The sequence below is a fragment of the Pogonomyrmex barbatus genome, unplaced genomic scaffold (genome assembly GCF_055798465.1).
Source record: "Pogonomyrmex barbatus isolate J1 unplaced genomic scaffold, ASM5579846v1 scaffold1, whole genome shotgun sequence".
In the NCBI taxonomy this organism is placed as follows: domain Eukaryota; kingdom Metazoa; phylum Arthropoda; class Insecta; order Hymenoptera; family Formicidae; genus Pogonomyrmex; species Pogonomyrmex barbatus.
The window spans coordinates 2080818-2103774 of record NW_028297098.1 but is presented as its reverse complement, the minus strand read 5'-3'; the positions used below and the strand labels follow the sequence as shown (position 1 = coordinate 2103774).

Sequence of the window (22957 nt, the reverse complement as noted above, 5' to 3'; positions counted from 1 at the left end):
TTGCTTCCGATCTTGTGATTCTGTCTGATTCGATGTCTGTCCGATATAATACGGGAATGATAATGCGAAAATCCTTACTAGCATCAACTACTTTGTGCACTTGGCTGTCCAATTTCTGTATCAGATTCACGTGTTGTAAATAATATTATATTTTAATTATCGGAAATGCTATTGTCAATTTCGTTTATGCAGTAAAAGCAATTTACACAAGTGAGCGAGAGTGGAGGACAATGATAAATTGTATTTTCAGAGATAAAATTTAGTTAATTTTGTCAAAGATATCAACGAAACATAAATTATGTCTTATTCGAAAAAAACGTTTCGGCCAATCGGCCAATTCAAATTAAAATATCAAGTGCAGTAGCGCAATAAATATATCAACGCGTACAAGTAAATACAACGTAAAAGTTTATACTCAACGTATAAACGATGAAAATATTTTATCATCGCGGTATCACGCCGATTAGTAATCCAGTGCGAAATCTTGGCGTGCTTTTATCTTCGTTGCTTTTATCTTCGCGCAGGTAATGCGGGACTGTCCAAGATTGTCGTGACAGGCAATTTCTGACACGTAATGATGAATGGAGGACGGCGCCGCTTCGTGACGCACTTCCGACCGATTAAACATAGCGGACATAACTACTCGACGCACTGCGATATTTATACAGGGGCGTCGCGACAAAATCGAAATGCGTTTCGCATAACGAACGGTACGTCGCGTTGGCGCGTGTTTGAGAGCGGCTGTCACGCGAGGTGACGATCCTTTCACCACCGATGCCGTCGGGCGGGTGGCAGATTTTTAATTAAAAAACAAACTTTATCATTGGCGCACACCGGCAGTCGCCGGCCTGGGCATAATTTACACGGCGAAATAGACGAGCCGCCATGTTAACGATGCGCGGCGGTGCCGACGGCGGCGACGGTAGCGGCGGCAGCGCAATGATGAATTCTCATTCCCCCTCGAAATTTTAATTAAAACTAATATTCACTAACGAATTTACCAGTCGATAGCCGTTCGCTGTATCGAGTACTTTTATGGATGATCGTGCTCCATTTGCTAAAGTGGATTGAGAATTGCGCGATTTGCAGTATGTATGTCGACGGATATCGGTGCCAGCAAATTATAAGTAAAATTGTAATGCATCAAATTATTTATAATCAGCATTAATAACGATATGTCTCGTGTTTCACAGTGTGTTTCCTCGAGATTGAAAAATGCGTTAAATACCAAGTGCAGTGTAATGATGGATGGACACGATATTCGAGTTGAAAATTATAACGGATTATAACGTTAAATTTATCTCTCCCTTTATTATGATATTTATTTCTTTTTATCAGTAAACAGAATATCCCAAAAAATATATAAAGATACTCAATCACGAGTAAGCGTTTCATCTTTCTTCTATTTTATTTAATTCTTTTATTTCCTTTTCAAACCGTTCATTATAAAGCAATTTTAGCAAATTCGTTCTCTTCGTTTCACCAAGTTCAAGGTTAAGCCAGCTATTTCTCGCAATGCAAATACAGCGGCAATCAATTCGACCCAGGTTTCCGCATCTGCACACCATTATTCCAATTCTTTACGACGAGTATTGTACGTAACAACGAATACGGCTGGAAGATGGTTTTACGTCGTCATGCGGGGTAACCCTCGATATTCCGCCACGAGACGAAGCCCGTTCATCCCCGCGGCCCAAACGCACGCGCACCCCCTCATTGTGAGAAAAACAATGCAATTGTTTCGGGCTAATGTGGACAGCGGCGGCTTGTCCATTAGAACACCGCTGCCGTGGGACTCGTTCCGGGGATCTGGGGGGATCTACGCGACCATGCCGTCCGCGTACGCGGCTCTCCTCCTCCCGCATTTCGCACCGCCGTTAATCCATTCCCGATCCATTATACCAAAGGCCGAGACACATCGTGTGTACCTTAGAGACGCGCTAATTTACTCGGCTCCGGTCGCTCTCTCTTCCCCGGCTTTTGTATCGCACTTTCATCTTTCGCCAGACCGGTCCGCGTGTGACGCGCAGGGGTAGTCGCGGCATTAATTATTTCTGTAATTAGTGCCGCGTCCACCGGGGGATAGGAGAAGTTGGCGCGGCCGGCCGACACGGCGCGGCGGTCCATCGACGATCGCGGAATAAATATTACGCCCGGCATGATCGTGACGCTGATGAGTTCAGGGAGTCGCGCGCCATCAGGATGCAAATGCGATCGCCTTATTTACAATTCATGCTGAAGGGCCGCGTTATTAAAAAATTGCGACATCACAGTATAGCGCGCGTACTCACAGGAGGCGCAATTTGAAGCGACAGGATTTATCGAACTGAGCCTGGCACCAACCAACTACGTTTAACGATGTATGTTCAAAGATGTATTTCTTTACTTTTCATCAAACCAATAATTTTTGTTACCAAGTTTTAAAACATGTCTTCAAATTTCTAAGAATTCTCGCGAATTATGCTCACATCTATCTCAAGTTTCTATTATGATACTGTCATAATATTATTTTCCGTTTTAAATACATGACATTTCAATATTCTATAGAATTATGTGAAAAGAGAAATTCAATTTTTGGATTTATTATCGTATTATTAAATTATACGGAATATATATTTTTAAAGTTTATCTTCTTAGCTCTTTACAAGGTTTATGTTTAATCGCCGATACGCTCTGATGGATCACCGGGCAATAATTTATGTCATGATGCGGCTTAACACCTCCGTCTGCCGTCAACATACGCATTCATCTGCGAAACGTTCTCTCGGTAGTTCATAATCTTCGTGGTTTTAGCCCGTGAAATAATACATTGCGGAGCGCTTTGAACGTACGCTCGATCGATCGGAACGGCGATAAATGATTAAAAACGGACTTGCACGTACAAGCACACCGAGTACACATTTTGGCTTGCTCTCTTTTCTATTTTATTTGTGCTTATTCTCTTTATGTCATATTGAAAGTTTCATTAAATGTAAAATGATCTTTTCGTATTTTTGGGGACATACAATAATAGATATCCAATAATAAAGTGCTTTTGTTTAATCCTCTTTTTGTGTCACAAAAATTATTTTGTAAATATTATTAATTGCTTACAATCATCGCAAAAGTAAATAAATATAAAATGTATTGTCTTTCTATATTCTATGTTAAAAAAAATTTATTGGTCATATATATATATTACTTCATTTTGTATTAAAAAATGATATATTAAATTAAAAATTGAAAGAATTAAATTAAAAATACAACTTTTAGAGTTAGATGATCGTGTATAGTAGAGGAGACGCTTCAACAATAAACGCGTAAGATTAGATATTCTAACGAACGATCGCTTTCGTCGCGATAGTTTATCATCGACCGGAAACTTTGGTTGAATGTTTCGATCAACACCGGTCCCCTGCGATATCCTGGTGAGCGCATGTGCGTGTACGTATACAGCTAGGTATTTGTACACATATGGACGCACACGGCCATCCGTGAAAGCCAAACTGGAAGAACGGGATTGGTACTTACGACCTTAGCGCGACCGAAACTCATTTCATTCACCGATTCGCTCGGGTTCGTTCCTCTCCATGCTCGACCAGACGCATGAGAAATGGGCCGCTGTAACCTGCAATTTTATACCTGGCATTTAATAGAAAGCAAGTGCGCAAGAAACATACGAGAAAGCCGTAACAGCCGATCGTCGGTCGAACGCTTCCTACGTACAATTTTTGAGCCACGATAAACGTACTTCGTTCTTGAAGTGCGCGATAGTAAATGTAGTAATTAAGGAATTATGTCGGCCCGTTTCGATCCAGATATCACATATTGTAATCTAGCGATCAACTCTGATTGCTGATAATGCTATGGTTGGATCTCGACTAATTTATTTTTTCGAAAGCAATAATAACACAGAATTTTTTAAATTATTATTTTGTTTCCCTTAATGCATTTTTCATACATTTAATTAAAAATTAACTTCTACATTTAATTGAGGGCTACATTGTACATTGTACATTGTTTTTTATTTAAAAAAAGGAAGAGAAAAGAATGTGTAATACACATATTTTCTTCTTCATTTATTTTTTATAATTCTAATGGAAATATATATTTCAATATTATTAACGTAGAAACAAGTAATAGCTACAAGTTGCACGTAAACATTAAAGTAAATATACTGCAGCATCATTTAACTATTTATATATTATTTATATACGAGTAATTAATTTATAATTGAAAATGCACAGACACATACACACATATATATAGAAGCAGACATATTTAATATTGAATTAGCACATTATTGTACATTTCTCTAATAATTATCCTATTCTAATCACGTGCGATTACAAAATCATTTGAAAAACAGAAAGTAAACAAGTTGTTTATCATTTGTACAAGTCTACATGTTACGATGTAGACAATGTTTTCAGTCAACATTGTCGTGATAATCGGATGCAGATCATATGTGTTACTCTTTGCAAACACATGTAGATGTTGTTCAATATTTCGAAACACTTTGCAATTCGCGTAACGTAGAACAATGCTATTCACCTGTTGCATTGAACTAGAGAGAGACATGTCTTGTAGTAAGAAAAAATATAAAACAAACATGTTTTATGAACAGATTTTAACGCAACTGAATTTCAAGCGCCATGTTTATCCCGTTTTTTATAGTGATATATATATATATATATAATATATATCTTTCTATTTTTCTCTCTCTCTCTCTCTCTCTCTCTCTCTTTCAGATTACATAATTATGCAATGTTATAGCTGTTAAACAAACTTTTTTAGTAAATATTTTATTATTTGCATACTAAAATAAAACGACTCATACTAGAATAAAACTTTACTTTTCTGAAAATAAGTTGTCGAGAAAATATACTGTTGCATATTTGTGTCGTGTGAAATAGAATAATAAATAAATTAGAATTGACAAGGCATAACATTATTTTATATCAATAATTCATATCAATGTAAATATATCTCCAGCTTGCTGAGAGTACAACTGACATTATGTGACTTGCTACATTGAATATCAAATAATATTTCATTCATTCATATGATAAACTTATTTATAAAGACGGCAAATTATATGTAATTAAAAAATTAGATGTGATATTTACTTACACTACATTAAAGATATACTTAAAATTCTGTAAAGTTTAAAGAACTCATTTAAAATTTCTAATTTCCAATTTCTTTTCACACTTATGTAATCATTTTGTAATTTAGTAAGCGTTATCAAATTTTTTCTTATATCAAGTGAAATTATTGATTCTTACATCGAATTAACCGGTCCACGTAAATTCTACAGTAAAAGATAAGTAGACAATAATTCCGAAAGTATGCCTATATAAACCGCCATCTTTGTGTTTTCCAATACCAATCGATGCAGCTTAAAGGAAACTCGGCGTTCCGGCCATCAAGTGTATCGTAAAAACGTAGTCGGGGGCGCGAACTGAAAATATTACGAGTGCGCTGCATTCGGACCTGCAGGCCCTCTCATAACGTATGCAGGGCAGGGCTTTATGCGCCAGGTGCTGGTAGTTATATCGTACGTGTCCCGTCGCACTTCTTGCCTGTGTCTGCCGCAAACCGTTTGCATGTATACACGACAAACAGTCCTCAACTACGAAGGATGGCCCCCGCATTTTCTTTTTGCGAGCCATCTAACGACTCGAGACTCTCCTCTCCTACCCTCAAAAAATAAACATACCAGACCGGAGAACAGGTGCGAATTCACGCTCTCTCAAGAGACACTCGGCTGCGTACGGAATCTTTAACAAGGTTGCACGATGCATTCACATTCCCGTGGCACCTTTAACAGATTGGGGCAACCCAAATCAAAATCCTCCTTTAATATATTGCATGTCAATGAAACGTGTAAATTTCTTTCTTGAAATTTTAGACTTATATAATATTTAAAGAAATAAAATTAAATATCATAAAGTGTCCGTTGTTAATATTCCGAAATTTTTAATACAGGAGCCGTTTCAAATTTCTCAAATGGTAAAATGAAAGAAGGCATGACAAAATTTTTAACGCAATAATGTTTATATAAAATGTTGAAATGATTGTTTAGGAAGCATAAATGGGAATTTGTAGAATTTAGACTATCTCTCGAGGAAATATCTAATACCTCTGATTCGACAAGTAAACACTGCTAGTAACGCGCAGGCACATCTTCGTTAGTGCAGCAGAAACGGTTAGTTAGACGGGAAATCTATAATAAGCCGGTGTAGAGATATAATCTTCAGCGTGTCACTGAATTGGAAATTCGTTACTCGATACAATTCTATATAACAATACAGAGTTCTGTTTAACTGCTCATAGATCTATCTATTTTATCTATTCTATCTATCTATTTGTACTTTCGATGGGCGAGATAATATATAAAATATATCTAAAATGTAAAAATATTAAAAATTTTTTCTCTATTTTACCTATAAAAACAAACACTCTATTACCGTTTTGAATAATAATTTGTATATCTTACCGATCGTTAAATCCCACACATACCCTAAAATAAAAATATCGCTTCCCGTGCCACTGATGTATTCGCAAACAAGCGAGCACCACCGTTAGCCGGTCAGCTGGATGAGAACGGTGCGAACTATTTGAAGCTATCATGAAATCGGATGTGCCTGTTTTCGAAGCGTTTGAACGAAGCGATCGTTCGTGCAAAGCTGAGTAAACTGCGAGGAGAACGGCGTCGATGGAGGAGACGATGGAAGAGGGAGGAGAGGGAGAGAGAGAGAAAGAGAGAGAGAGAGAGAGAGAGAGAGAGAGAGAAAAGGAGGAGGAAGAGATAGAGGAGAATGCGGTGGAGGCTGTCGATCGGTGCAGGCAGCTAGTATCGCATATGAGCCGGGCCTAACGCCGTATATGTATATGTATACGCGAGGAAGACAATCACAGTGAAACCCTTTGGGCCAATATTGACGCAGCCTGCTATCGCAATAATGGACAGACGTGTAGGGATAACGCGATGCCGTGGTACTCGCCGCGTACATTATACTCCCGCTGCGTATGCTTGTGTTTATACAATCGCGCTTGTGTGAATCTCCGTGTCTGTGCTGCTGCTGCTGCTGTGTATATATGTGTGTGTTTTGTGTGTTTTGTGTGTGTGTGTGTGTGTGTGTGTGTGTGTGTGTGTGTGTGTGTGTGTGTGTGTGTGTGTGTGTGTGTGTGTGTGTGTGTGTGTGTGTGTGTGTGTGCACGCGTATATGTGTGAATCGTCGCTCGTGTGCGTTTACCCCGATATGGGCGACGAATGTGTGTCGTTGTACGAGCGTACGAATGTGTGTCGTTCGCGATACGCCCGCGCGTCTTACGGTGATGTTTTCGGAGCGAGCGTGCGCGCACCACGAGCTGTCAATCTCGGCGCGCTTAGACAGCGCACCACGTCGACGTCAACAACCGTCGTGCACACTCTCGCGCGAGGAAGGAGGAAGAGACCGTCCCGATGTTTTCCCTGTGTCGACGAATCCGACGAGGATACGAGGGCGCGAAAGGGGTCGTTCGCTGAAATTTATTTAACGCGGATATCTCGAGAGCGCGCGCCACCGTGATTGCCTCTACGAGCCCGGCTTATGTCTGCGCGAGAGACATAAATGGGATTTTTGTGTGTTGACGCTGCGCTGGCCCGTTCTTTTGTTCGAGAAGACTGTTTGCTCCCAGAACGATAGACTACCGATGAACCCCGTCGCTGTCCGCTTATTCGCCTCGTATTCATCTCGGATTTCGGTCCGGAAGAAACCCAAGGGTAGCATTTGACCTATCCGCGTAGTTGCATATCACGTAGCGCGATCGAACACGAGATTCCAATTCGTGCACATAGCGAAGTGCATGTAAGTGTCTATGTAAATGACGGCGGTAATAGAAGTAACGAGCGGAATGAACGAAGCGTGTCTAACGGATGGACCTACAATCGGCCGATTGCGCAATTGCTGAGAACGCGGGGTAAACGCGTTAACGCCGGGATCCTCGACCGCCTGGCGCATTGTTGGGTATCATTGGAAAATTTCCAACAGGGATTTTAGAGAGAGAGAGAGAGAGAGAGAGAGAGAGAGAGAGAGAGAGAGAGAGAGAGAAAAAGAATGAGCGCAGCCTGCACTCAAATTGTCGATATACTTTTTACGGCGTATTTCCCCGGCGACCATACGGGAAGGCTCAATTTCGCGTAAATATGCGCGAGATAACATTCCCCGCAGAGAATAATACGCATTTAATAATTAACGGCGACGGATGAGACGTGTAAAACATAATCTTCTCGCCGGTGTACGCCGACGTACGGATAGCCCACTTAATGGAGGATGACGCCGTAAAATGCACCAGAGAGCATCGCCCGGAAGATAAATCCGTGCGGAGGGAAAATAAATCATGGAGCATACAAATTGAATTTCGACCGGCGGCCGCGCATCCGTTTCCCGTGTTGCGCGCGGGAGGCCCAGTTTCTTTAGATCATGAATCAAGATGACGTTCATTAGGTTTCTCACTACGTTTTTTTCACTACGCGCGCGAGAAATTCGTCTCGACACGACGACAACGACAACGACGATGAAAACACAGTTAGGTTCGCGCGATCGCTTCGAAGACGACCTGGCGACGACGATCTTCCTGATTAAATTGCTTCTCGACCAGGGCGATTTATCCCTACCTTGTACGAGAGAGGGAGAGAGAGCGGATTCAAATGAGATAAGCGATTGTCAAGCTCAATCTATTATGGCGATATGAGACAAAGGGCGACGTCGAATGACGAATGATCGTGATCCCTTGTCTCTGGCTTTGTATCCGCGTTCCTCCTCCGGCACCGCCTTCAATAGCGAACCCGCGTATTTCACTTTTATCTCCGAGCTCGCGTCTCTTTTCGTAGACGAATACACCGTAGAGGGTTCCGCCTTGAAATATGAATTTGTTTTTGAAGGGAGGGAGAGGGAGATCCTCTTGCGAGCTTCGCGCTGCACCTCGGAGGATCGTCTTCTTCTCCGCCTCCTTCGGTCGCACGAGGATTCTTTGTAAACCTTTGGAAGTAAGGACATTTATTGCCGTTATTCATGGCGACTCGGTTTTGCCGTGATTGCACATTCAATTTATGTCTCTCTTTCCCCGTTGATAGTTACGCTTGCTTCCGAAGAGTAGTAGTCCACATAAAATCTGAAAGAAATAAATAATTTGGAGGATAAGTTATATTTAGATCCGTTTACGTTATTAACTGACAGAAAGACTTTATTTCTGACTTTATTTCCAACAGTAAAAGTTTAAAAAAATAAAAAGTCTAAAACATTGTTGTGAAGAGAAAATTTAACAGTTAATTCTAATAACATTCATTTTCAAAATAGAATAAAATAAATAATTATAATTCAAGCCTAAATCACAAATTTTGCCCTCGGTACGTATAAACTTTATAATTTTCATTCACATTTGTGAAATGAATGAATAAATTATATGCTCGCATTGCAGTTGGAACTATTTTATTGCATTCAACGAATATTACACGCGCTTTAAATATTATTTTTTTTTTATTATAACACAATTAATGACATAATAGTTCTTTATATTAATTCATCATATTAATTCATCATTTACTGTTATATAATTTGCAAAATAACATTCTGTAAACAAGAATGAAGAGAAAGAGAAAAGGGAGAAAAATTGTTAATAATTTATCAATCAACAAGTGCTGTAATAAATTAAAATTTTACATTAGTATTTATAATTTCGCTCTATGAATTGATCGATATCATTTTGAAATTCATTTGCTCGTGTCCGATTTCAAGCGGTCAAAGGGAATCAATAATCGGAAGCTTTGAATATCCAACAGGTTTCTTGTAGGAAGCAACCATTTTTCTTGCGGATATCGAGAATCAATCAATTACCGTAACTTATTCTGCACAATTCCATTGATAAATCGTCTACTTCGATACTTTCAATGCTTTTTCTATTCTATGTTAAGGTACAGATGTTGCAGAACAAGTTTAATTAAATTGATACTAACGTTTCGAAATTCCTTTCCTTTTGTGTTTATGAATAATTTTCGCAATATTTGGCAGTGTTCTTTTAACTCTCTTATATTTTCTTTGAAACACATATATATACGTATACACACATCTCACGATCCTAAGTATTATATTTACACAATAAAAGTTCTAAAGTTAATAAAAACTATACTGTGATTTATAGAAATGCAGATAATTTATATACATACGTTTCTGCTCTTTTTAACTATTTTCCTTTTTAATTATTATTCACATTTTCTACACAATGTATGTATTTTTTTTACAGAGAAAAACAAGAATAATAGATACTAAAAAGAAAGAAAAACAAACGGAATATCGAGAAATGCTGTACAGGCTTGAAATTATTGACACCATTATTTTTCCGTTATGATCAATAATAATCGACTTATCTCTATTTCACATAGATCTTCAGCGGACAATTAAATGGACCGGCTATCCATCACTTCCGATATTGAGGCCAACGCCAATGTCGCATCAGTGGAATAATTTCGTTGCAAGACGCGATTATTTCTCAATAACCGCGGATATTTCACAATTTAAATTTGCAATTGCAAGTGCCTCGCGCTGAGAATGTTTTTCTCCTACTTCGTTTCCTATTTATCGCGCGCGCTCTTTCTCCCTCTTTTTCTCTCGGTTTCATCCAGCTACCTGCGGTAATGTTCTCTCACACCGGCCGTTGCCTTTGACCACTGCACAAATTGCAAGCTCGAGTCGTGGCAAAGCCACGCGAGCCCTCGCACGCATACGCGCGCACCCGCACCCACACGATGTATCCGTGCCGCAGACACTACGGTTAAAAAGTTTGCAACCACGCGTGCTACTTCCACGGAAATTCGTTCCCGCATCATTACAGGAGCCGGATCGTGGTCGGTGCCCCCCTGTAATTTGTCGTGGCGCGTGTAAGTAATAAACGTATCGCGTATTTCTCCTTGGAAGACTCGCTCGCTCGTCTCCGTCGCGGTCAAAGGAAAAGTGGTATAAGTCAAGTAGTGTCGTAACATGTAAAAAAAAATATACGTAATGCTGCATCGATATTACAGACCACAATGAAACGACACTTGTCTCTAGTCTGGAAATTGGCGGTTATAGTCAAAATAACATGATATGCGTACCAATGTTACGTATAATAAAGAGCAACTTTTGCAGTAACATAAGAGACATAAATATTTGATCGTCAATTTTAAACATGCTTGGAATTAAAAATATATAAATATTTCCATTACGTAAAAAAAATATTTATATCGACAAATAGAAATTATTGATAAAAGATATTTTTCATATTTCTTCACAAATGCAGAGATCATTGCAAAAAAATAATGATACATATTTGCATGAAGCAGCTATATTTTGCAGTTACGTATGGTACGAAAATAATGTTTATTATAAAGTTACCAAACGTCAATCAGGGGGATAGCGACGCGTCAGGAAGGTGTGACCTGACTAATAAGAATGAACTCCTCGCGCAAAACGGCAGAGAAGAGGGATTGTTTTATAATTTGTTAACAGAGGCGTTGCCACGGAGAACGCTATCGATCTTCAACTTCGTATGGCCGTCGATAAATCCTTTCCCGGCAAGTCGGCGGTGCGTTCTAGCAGAGGAAAAGTTTCGACGATATATCTTGGCGCGAAGAAAAGTACTAGAAATCTCCCTGTTACAAAGTTCGACCGCGCTAATAAACCGCGCGTAACAACGACAGACGAGCGGAAGTATCCCATTACGATACGTATATACATACTTCTCGGACTTATGCCAGGCGAGAGCGAGGCGAGAACCGGCCGGGTCGCGAGGTCCCGCGAGGTGTTAACAAACTTTTGGCCGATATTGTATGCGCACGCTGGCACCGTGCCCAATTTCAATTGTTCCGTTTCATATTCTTTCTCCCCCTCACACCACACTGCCCTTTTCCCGCACCGGCGATTCGCCGACTCGTTTTTTGCGCCGCAAATAGCTCGCGTCGTGTACTACGTAGCCGGGGCCGCCGGCGCCCCGCCGCGCCATTCAACCCTTGTTTTGCCTCGCGGTGGTGGCACCGGTGTGTCCCGTCTCGTCCCGTTTAGCTCAATCCGCCTGAATGGTGATTAAAAGTGTGCTGCTGCGTCCGGCGTACGAAGTGCTCGAAACGGTGCATAATAACAATGCGCGCGACGCGCATGTATGTATGTGTGCGAAAGCGTGTATGTACGTCCAGATAACGCTTCTCTTTCCTCGAGCTCGCGCTGCAAATCTCCGTCTAACGTGCAATTCCAATCTTTTTGTTCGACTGGCAGGTAAATTGCCGATCGACTCGCAGTCGGAAGATGAGTTCTTGCGCTCGCCTTGCTAATCGTCCTTTCCAGCTAATTCCAGCTATCTGCCGTCGCGAATGCCGAGTAATTGGGTCAGATCAAAGCTACACACGAAGTCCGATACTGACCTCGGTGTAACTTCTGGGAACTTCCGATAGTCAAACAATGGCTTCTATGGGACGTGAGAGCGCTTTTCGGTTCCTGCACGTGCACTTTCATATCGCCGAGATTCAAACTTATGTGTCTAGCGCAAGATATCGGGAGGGTAAGATTTAAAAGCCTTGAAAATGTAAAATTAAATGGCGAGCTAGATTTTTCAAAGAAAATATAAATAGATTTGGTAATATTACATAGATTTTATATATATTAGTGCAATGATAGGAAATTAATTAATAATTCGTATAGTAAACAAGAATTCCAAGTTCTTCATGTTATATCGCTCGCTTTATGTTACAGCATGTCACTGATTATCATATATAGTAGATAACGCTTTTCTGTATTTCAATCCGAAGCAAGGAAATACGATTAGGCTGAGATTGCTCAGGTACCAATTGCTTTGAACTCACCTTCATCATCCTCTTTGTGATCTGGTACTGGTTGCAGTCGCAGACTCTGTACCGATCTAAATCGATCTTTATCTGTTACTAAAGATATAATATAGACATATACGTCTAGACATAACAATATATTATCAAAACGATTAAATTGCATATAAAAGAAACGCTAAAAACAATTGAGCTAAAAGAATTGATCAAATTGAAACTAAGAATTTGCATATCAATAAGAGATATTAGAGAAATTTCTTTACATTTGCATTTGTATTCTTTCTATATCTGAATATACTCTCAATTTATCAATACATAATAAATTAAATTAAATTTAAAAAAATTTAAATTTGAATTTATAAAAAAATTTTTTGGGGCTTTTATCGAATTCTCAACTAACTGTAATATTAAAAATGCCTTTATATATTAAATAAATTCTGTGCATTAATTGATTTTATGTTTTTCTGTTTCAGGTAAGTTTCACTACGTCAACATAGATACACGTAAGATAAAAAAATTATATACGTTAGCATATCATTACAGACGATAAATTTCAGTCAAAATCTATAAATTCCTTCGCATATTTATAAAATTAAAATGAATATATTTAATATAAATATAATATAATATAAGTTATGTATAAAATTTCTGTGAGTGAATTCTTCCAATTATAAATCAAGAATTCAAAATCGTTTCATTGTTCGTGGCTGTCTAAAAAAAATAACAAATGACAAATGATAAATTTTTCTGAAAGATATGCGTGATTGGATTGCTACCAATATAATCTCGCATCTCGTAAAGAAAATATTTCGATGGTCTTCTCATCACTCACGAGATCGATAACCTCTAGAAACGCATCTCTCAAGTCTTCATTCTATCTTGCACAATGGTCTGTTCGCGGCAAGAGGAAGCTGTCACGTTCCGCCCGGTGATGTAGGAAACGAGAAGTGTCGCCGTCGTTGGCGCCGGAATTATTCACGAAAGCATACGCGACAGGCATGCGGGTGGCGGTCTCACGATTCTTATCCGTCGATAACCATCGGCATACAACACGGCATCGATGTTTCGTTCTCCCGCGGGGACAAACATCGATGCGCGACGGGTGCACCGCGTTGGGTATTAGCATAATATTGGTTCCGAAATATGAGCGAACGAGAACAACGTCGCCGGACGCCGGTAGGGGCGGAAAGGGCGGGAGAGAGGGTGAAGATCGCCGATAATGCATAAAAGATAAGAGAAGGCTCGCTTCTCTGGCACGGTCATGAGAAGGACAACGGAGATCTGAAACTTATCTCCCGCGGTGGTATCTCGACGAAGGACCAGCTCGAGAGAGAGAGAGGGGGGGGGGAGGGAGAGAGAGAGAGAGGGAGGAAGGAAGGAAGACGGTAAGAAAGGGTGAAGCAGGAAGGAGTAGAAAGTTTGCTGAAACTCGCTGGGTCCGTCTCCGCGCGCTTCAAAGTTATTCCGAAGAATTATTGAAAGTCTTCGGCGCTCTCGCGCGCCTTCGCGTTCATCCCTTCTCTCTGCCTCTCTCGTTTTCTCACTTGAGATCCTCCGCAGATTCTTAGCCACCTGCTCCCCTTCTTCCGTAACCATGATAGAAGCTAGGAGAAAAGAGACCGATGAATTGGACGAGGGCGAAGTGACGGGCGAAAGGGTGGTGGTGGGCTTTACTCGCGTCTACTTCCGGTGTAATGAATGGAATCTTAATGGACGGAGCCTTGTTTACGATCCGAGTTTCTCCGATTAATTACCAGCGTAGATGAGGGCGCCGGTTAACGTGGCGGTAATAAACGGCAAAGTTTCTACAGGCGGGCAGTCACCTCGCCCGTTCTCCGTCCAACAAGATGGTGGCTATCTACGGGAGCAGCGTTCATGTCCGAGCACGAATTCTCTTGAAACTTGTCGGCTGAAAATCCCTCAGAATTTCTAACAAATTTTTTCACTACCGGCTCCGGTGCTACTTGCAAACTCGTCGGAGCAGCCCCGAAGCGGATATCCAGATGCTGCTGGAAGCGGACACTGTAATTCCGACTTCGGCGCGCGAAGTTTCACGAAGGGATACAGGCTTGCACTTCGTTTCCTCAATTCTTCATGCTCGTCGTGCCGCGCGGGATGCATCGAGAATATTTCGTCGGCGGAAATACACTCTCTCGTCTCTCGAATTCCGAGATATGCATAACTTGTTTGAGAAAATAAATATTCGCGATCGTTGCTATGATGCAAGTGACACATACAACGAGACACAGTTTCACCTCAATAGTCAAACGAATAATGCTCGGTGATTAACCAGATAACTTGACATTTCTATAATAATTTTTTAATAGATAAAATTAAAAATAGATTTTAATAGATAAATTTAAAAATAGATTTTTTTTATTAAAAACTTGTACATTTTGGAAAAATGTATATGTTATTCATTGTATGTTGCCGCGGATTTATCATTAAAATTTCAAAAATTCCATTTTCGATATTGATGTAATGGAACTTTCGATAATTAAGAAATTCGATAAAAATGTGAAATATATCTAAACTTGATATTTATAAAATATCGTTCATTTTTGAATATTGCCAATGCCACGTACAGGCACTTTTCGAGGTACGCGAATCGATAATCCTACTTTCGACTCCCGCACGTTTCTCCACAACTTCTTTATAAAATTTTCGTACAACAATTTTAGTCTCACATTCAGTAGTAAAAGCTTCGCTGCTGGCAAGAATTTTTTTAAGATCTGCATATGACATTCATAAAATTCTGCAGCCAACATAATGATAATCGAGAAAATATTTTTTTAAATAGATGTATGCATTGCAAAAATTACATAAAATAAAGTTCTATACTTATATGTATGTATTATTAATTATATATGCTACAAATATTAAGACATTCTATAAACTTTATAATTTATTAAAATACAAAAGAAAATATATACAGAGCCATTTATGTTTGCCAGGTGTATAAATTTATTTCCCTATTTAATTTGTAATAACAATAAAAATATATTATAAATGAAGAACGAAATCAACGTTCGACGTAAAAAGATGTATAAGAATGGTGTCATTAAAACGACATAATACGCTATTGAAACGAAATGTGTCAGCATGTAAAAACAGAATTGCGCAATTTTATTTTTACGATCTATTAAAATAGCCGCTCGTGATGCATATGAAAGCGCAGTCATGCCTGTCTTCGACCACGAATTTTTGCGCATTAATTTGTTTCCAACGTCGCATGTCGCAATATAAACCTCAGCCGTTGCGTCCGGGCATTCGGTGCTCTCAACTATCGAGCGGTAAACTCGATCTCGTGCGACTTTCATATATTTATAAGAGCACTAGAACCACGCGGCTATACCTCGAGAACGAGATATGACGAACGATTTTTCCACGGGGCGCACGTGAGCGTGAGACGTCGAACAAACAACGCGGCGGGGTCCGCCGCGCAGTCGAAATCGCATCCCTCTCGTCGTACTCCCCGGTGCGGTTCCCCGGATCACGAAAACATTACCAGGTACGAAATTATTGTACGACATACAAAGGATAACGTTGGGTCGATGATAGGCCCTCTCGCCGCGTCGAAAGGGTTAGCAGAGCATACTGAAGTGGTTTCCTATTGGTCCAGGGAAACACGGTTGCACCGTGTTTGCAGTGTCAGAATGGACGGAGGACCCTATTGTCCCGGCCAGCTTGTTTCTATGCAGATGAGATATGCGCGCGCCCGTGGACCGACGTACGGACGGACAGAGTCCCTCTTTCCCTTTGCTTTAACTCCCTCGTCACTATCTTCCCGTTAGTCCCTTCTCTCTTTCCGTTTCCTCTCCTCGCCAGCCTCCGCGCCGTCTGTTTTTTCCACGGAGTTTGATACGTGCCCCTCTCTCTACCCTCCCCCCCCCTATTGTTTCTGCGTCTTTGCGTTTCCTCTATCGGTCCTCTCCCTCTCGATAACTTTGCCTTCCATTTAGTTTCCTTCTCTCGCACTCCAGAGTCCCACGCTTACCACTTTTTTTCTCTCTTCCAATTTTCCGTATATCCCTTTTTCTGCTTTTGACTTCATTTCTCAGCGACTCTACTGTCCTTGCCTTCCTCATCCTGTCGCTCCTTTCCGTATCCTGCTCGTCTGGGATCCGCTATCCTTTCTCCTCACCATTCTTCTCCCTTTGTCGACCGATCGTTTATGGCGCATTGCTACCAGCTTACTCCTACGCTCATTCTCCCTTTAACGTTCCAGCGTTGTTCCAGAAGGCTGCTCCTGTTTCTGTCTCCTACAGTCGAGTGTCGCAGACGCGGAAGAAAGAGAGATGACGGACGAGAATAACGTGAACGAAAGACAGACGGACAGACGGAGACGAAGACAGGCGAAGGAAGCTCAATTTTCGACCCGTATCCTTTCCCCTTCGTTGAGTTGAAGAAGAGTGGAAATGCGAGAAAGCATAAGTTCTCGCGATAGTCGCTAATAAGAAAACGGAACTGTCATCGATTTCATTGAAGTTATATGTTGAATTTCCAGCGTAATGGGTTGAAAGATAGAGCAGTCTTCAACAAAATAATTTTTAATTTAAGGAATATAAATAAGAAAAGAGTTTTAACTTTCGTTTCATCTATATTAAATATGTATACGGATCATGTTTTTCTCATTTTTCGCAAATGCTCTTTTTATTTTCATTATTCTTAAAATTAGATTGTATCTTGTATTTTCATTTTTCCTCAAAAGTTTATTACGTTATCTTACAAAAACATGTGCATATGATTGAATATAATATGTAAATATATATGAGTTTTTGCAGTATATTAAACTCAATTTCACGAGTTTGTTAGTATTCATATTTACAGTCATCTTTGCAAAAATTTGAATAAGATAATGTTTTTTTGATGCGTGAATGTCCTTTCTTGAAATAATGATAGGATTGTTTTCAAAATTGTGTACATTTTAGATTGTTCTTTATATTGAAAAAAAGAAGAATATATTGAAGAAGTTTATATTGATATTTAACAATTTATTTTATCTGTTTTTACTTTTAGAAATTTAAAAATGAAAACTTTATTAACATCTTTTTTAAAAGAATAAATAATGAAGTTAACACTAGAAAATTATTATCCTAAATTTATTTGAATTAATTTTACTATGCCACATTTTACTATTTCAATTTTCATGATTTTTCTGTCATTATCTGTGGTATTTTAGTTGCAATATCTAATTTTTGTGATCATCAACTATATTTGATCTGAAAGCTATTTATTCTTAACTAGTCAGAATTTCAACTCTAACTTAATGTTGGATGAAATAGGAATTACTGCCCTAGGCCATGATAAAGAGCTAGACCGCTGAGCGCCCTTTCCTCGACATTGATGGGAAAAGAAGGAGAATTTAATCATCATTGCTATGAAAAATAATTATTAGAAATGACGCAAATAATGTTATTGAAATTAACTTCAAATAAAAATAAAAGAAGATACATTTATGTTAAATTAATTATGTTAAATATTATTAAAATATACTTAATAGTAATTTCAATAGACAAACAGATTGAAATATTACATTTACTGCAATTGAATACGTTACATTTTTCAACTATTCAGATGTCTGTTTAGTTGAATCGAATTGAGTATTTCAATATTTATAGAATATAAGATGTGTGTTCATTTTGAATTAATCATTATTTATGAAATTATTTTATTTAATATTTCAAAGTTTTATTTATATAAAACATGTAACATATAGAAAATATAATAATTTATTACAATGAAAATATAGCTCATCTTAATCAATTTTATTTTATAATCTATACTCGCAATTTTATCACGAACATAATTTCCCCACGAATGCAATGATACAGTTAAACGCACACAGAATAAGAGAATATCCACCAATGTCCTCCTTCTCAGCAAAAATAAACTGCGTGGATGTCAAATGAAAATATTTCATTACTTTTTCAAAGTCCGTTTCCTTCAGTGAACATGCACATTTTCTTAATGCCGTGCATCAATCAAAAAATAGTTTCAAAGGATAGACTGCGTGGACAGTTCAATAATTTTGATGAAGTTCTTAATTTATTATTTGTCAACGGAGATTTATTTACACCATGAATGTAGAAATATGTGAAAGGTGCGAAAGGAACGATTTTTTAAAAGTTATATAACAAAAGATATTTTACGATAATAACCATAAATTAATTATCAAAGGAATAACTGTCGGATTATTTCATATTGCGGCGAAAGCGATGAAAGATCAATTGCAACTGTAAAATTCTAAGTATGTTATTGTGTTCAACTGATGATACACGCAAGTCTTGAATATTTGACGCTGCCCACTATCCATAAGTTATAACTTATGGTTATATTCCTGTCTACCTTTCACTCTGTGCGCGTAAAAGTACATCCACGTGTAGGCGCCGCATACGCAAAACGATGACAATGATGACAATGGCGGTGACGATGAGTATGATGGACGGCAAAGACACACTGTACAATAGTGAAGTCACCACCTTGTATTCCTCTCTCTGTGTCAACGTAGCGACTTTCTATTGAAATTATCATTTTCCACACGAATATCTATGAACGATTTCGCGAACGCTTGCATGAAAGGAGAATCATTTTAAGAAAATCATTGATAATCACATATTCAATTAAACCGCTATCTCATATATCAAATTAAGTATTTAACGTGCTATCCTGGCACATAATAGAGACATATTTTATTTTCTAATATATCATTTCTAATTGTAAATTATGTATGTAATTATGTATGTACAAAAAATTCATAACTGATTGACGACAAAAGTTTCAATAATTTTTGGACAAACTTGAAATAAAATAAGTAAAATGAACCCGAAGGGTTATATCCAATATATTCAAATTTAAATATTTAACTTGAATTTTATTTTGCTTATTGCATTTATTATATATATAATAAATGCAATAAGCAAATATAATATGTAACAATATATTTGAGAAAATTAATTTTGAAGCTGGTGTTAAAAAACTTTCCTTTTATTCTATTTGCACATTGCTCGCAGCATTAAGTATATAGCGCATAAAAGTTTCATGATGCATAAAAATCGGATGATGGCTGGAATCGATAAAAACGTTAAGCTGGCTCGCTCAGAAATGAAGCCACTTGTCAGAACGCAATAAAAATGCATCGCGCCGCTCCAGAAAAAAAAATACTCAGCAATTCACTTGTTATATTTCCCGATAATTTGACGTGCGCTACTATTCAGTCAATAATATCGGTCAATATCGTTGTATTTTTCGGTCAATGAACGACAAATATAGCAGCTGTCACTTTTTCACTAAAAATACGAACGAATGAATACGGTAAATCAGCAATAATATTCTTAACAAATAAAAATATATTCATAACAATAACTACTATTCATAAAACACATGGGATATTTATCGAAAAAAAAAATAAACACGGCGATAAAGACGAATATTAAAATATCGCATTATGCGATTATAAATTGACAAAGAAACTCATTTACATTAACAGATAAATCGTACACGCAAGGGAATACATGCGAGTTTTGTTTAATAAAATAAGGAATTACGCAATACTCGATATAGTAAATTCTCCAGATATAAATTATGATTGTGTGGAAATTCATTTCTTTATCACGGTTTCCGCGACAGATATTCCAAATGTTCATCAAACAAAACTAATTTTTAATGCTTCGACTCTTTAATTCATATTATCGAAGTTTAACAACAGATTAAAAGTACAGCATTGAAATCTGCAGTCGTACCGTTAATCTATTTAGCACTCAAGCGACAAGTACGTAGTGGTTGAATAAATTCCACTTTGCTCATCGCTATTGGTAATATTTCATGGCGATTTGTAATAAGTTCATTTTTTGTTCATTTTTTATCACAGTATTAAGAATTGCCATTTCAACTATCGTTTAATTAAAAATGGTGCTATGAGATAATTTTGTTTCATTGTAGAAATGAATGAATAATTATTCTCCTTCCCGCTTTCAGCAATGATCGTCGATAATAATTAACGAATATTTAAAGAAAATTACATAATAATGAAAGTCTTTAAATGACATAATTTAAAAAAGTATTTTATCTTTTAAAATATGCATATTCATTTAATTTATTATATTGTATTACAAGTAATATCTATATTTATATGATATATATTGAAACTTGAAGAATAAAATTACATTATTAATACAAACATTACATTATAAAAAATAAACTGCGTATATATATATCTACAAAATTAAATATTTTTAATGAAAGCAATGTTGTTTCTAATATATCAAGAACAAATTATCGTATTTCATACGTAAATTTAGTTTTAGGAACAACTATACGAACCTAACTTTTGTATTGATTAACGATCCGATAATTAAGAAACTAGACACACACTGTCGCAACGATCATTCACGCTCAGGGTGATCCATTTAACGAGGGAGACAAACTTTATTCTACGGGCACGGCCGCGGCAACCCTCGACACAAAGATATGTATTGGGTACCGGCGCTTTTCCGCGAGAGCGCACCGTGAATGAGGGTGGACGGCAGGTTTCAAATGCAAACTAAGCATTTCGCCGCGGGTCTAATAAATGTAAACCGCCATCCCATTGTGATGAAGGTCCATTGAAAAGTTTTGCATGGACCAGCCTTCCCGCCCCGTTCATGAAATGCCCCCGGGGACCTGACCGTGGGCGGCCGTTGTCCATCACCTCCTGCGGACGACCAGATTTACACGACGTGTACACTACTGATATCCCACGAAACTTTGCAATTTTCTCGTTTCCATCCACAAGCTGTCTTCGGGTTGTGCACGCTACTACCTGCCACGACCTGATGTGTCAATTAATTCATATCGAGGTCACGATATCGATCAATATCTGCGATTAGCAGGCAAGCGAAACATCAATCACCTAACAGAAACCACGGGCTGACTTGTGAAATATTAATATTATGCGTGTTCACTCGGCATATTACCAAAATATCTCAAATATCTTTCAGTTGCACACTAGCGACTTGATTAAATTATCGCGTTCCCGTTTAGACAAGAACGCTAATCAGTTTCGACATCACCTACCGCAGAGAGAGACAGTTAACGAGCGACCTTCGAAAACGTGTGCGCCGATCGAAATGGAACGTTTAAATGCTCCCCGATGGAAGGCAAAATCTCTACGCTTGGCTTCTATCGCACGACCGATCGATGCTCATGAAGGAGACAGCGTTAATGTAAATTCGTATGCATAGTCCGTTTGATCATACACAACGCTGACCTAACTAGTCGGCACCTCGTTTGCCTTTGGATGCTGACGCGTGTGGCTGGTCGCATTGGATCGCATACACGTTCGTGTGCCCACCGATATATTCGCACCTGTACGATCCCGTAAATAGAATCTACCGGTGAGATGCGCTTAGCGTGTTCTAGTTACCGTGTGTAATTAGTGGAGTTACCCTGATTCTGAGCACACTCGCTAGAAGAACCGTATTCCCGGCGCCGTCATCGATCCTCTGGAATGTCCAGCTGCGTTCCACTCGAAAATTCCGCTCGCATCGTATTCCGATCAACTTCTGAATGGCATCTACGTGGTAACGTCGATGTGTGTCCCATATGTGGCACGCTATGCGACAATGATGCATGGCGTTACTGCCGAACCAGGCCATTGGGTTGAATTATAGCCATCATCATCGGAGATAATTTATTTGAATCTTGAACGTACGATTTATTATCATTCGAAAGATTTAAATTTTCTGGGCGGTATGCAAAATTATTATTATTACTACATATATCGAGAAAGTTGTATAACGTATTATCCTTATTTGTAAAGTTTAATTAATTAGCTTAATTAATTAACAGCTTAATTAATCAGAGAATTGACATCGATATATATTTATCACAACTTCTATTTTGCTAAGTAAAATGTGTGAATAAATTATAAGAATTATGCAAATATATATATAATATATATTCATAGTACAAAAAATAAGTTATACGTATTTATGAGAGATCTATTACGTTTTTGGCATGTGTCATGCAACACGCGAAATCTCTCTCTCTCTCTCTCTCTCTCTCTCTCTCTCTCTCTTTCTCTCTCTCTCTTTCTCTTCGTACGTAAATTTAATTATATCATTACAAATTCCGCGCATAAAT

At 38.4% G+C, this 22957-nt stretch overlaps 1 protein-coding gene and 1 long non-coding RNA gene across 3 annotated transcripts in view; one reads left to right on the top strand and one right to left on the bottom strand.

Moving 5' to 3' along the window:
• The window catches only part of sli (slit guidance ligand), a 314085-nt gene that overhangs the window by 134081 nt on the left and 157047 nt on the right, over positions 1-22957 (top strand). The window lies entirely within an intron of this gene.
• Positions 3865-12179, bottom strand: LOC148937950 (uncharacterized). The gene is made up of 2 exons (XR_016140124.1): positions 6482-12179; positions 3865-5803 (listed from the first exon to the last, which is right to left on the bottom strand). It is a non-coding gene; the product is annotated as an uncharacterized LOC148937950 (long non-coding RNA).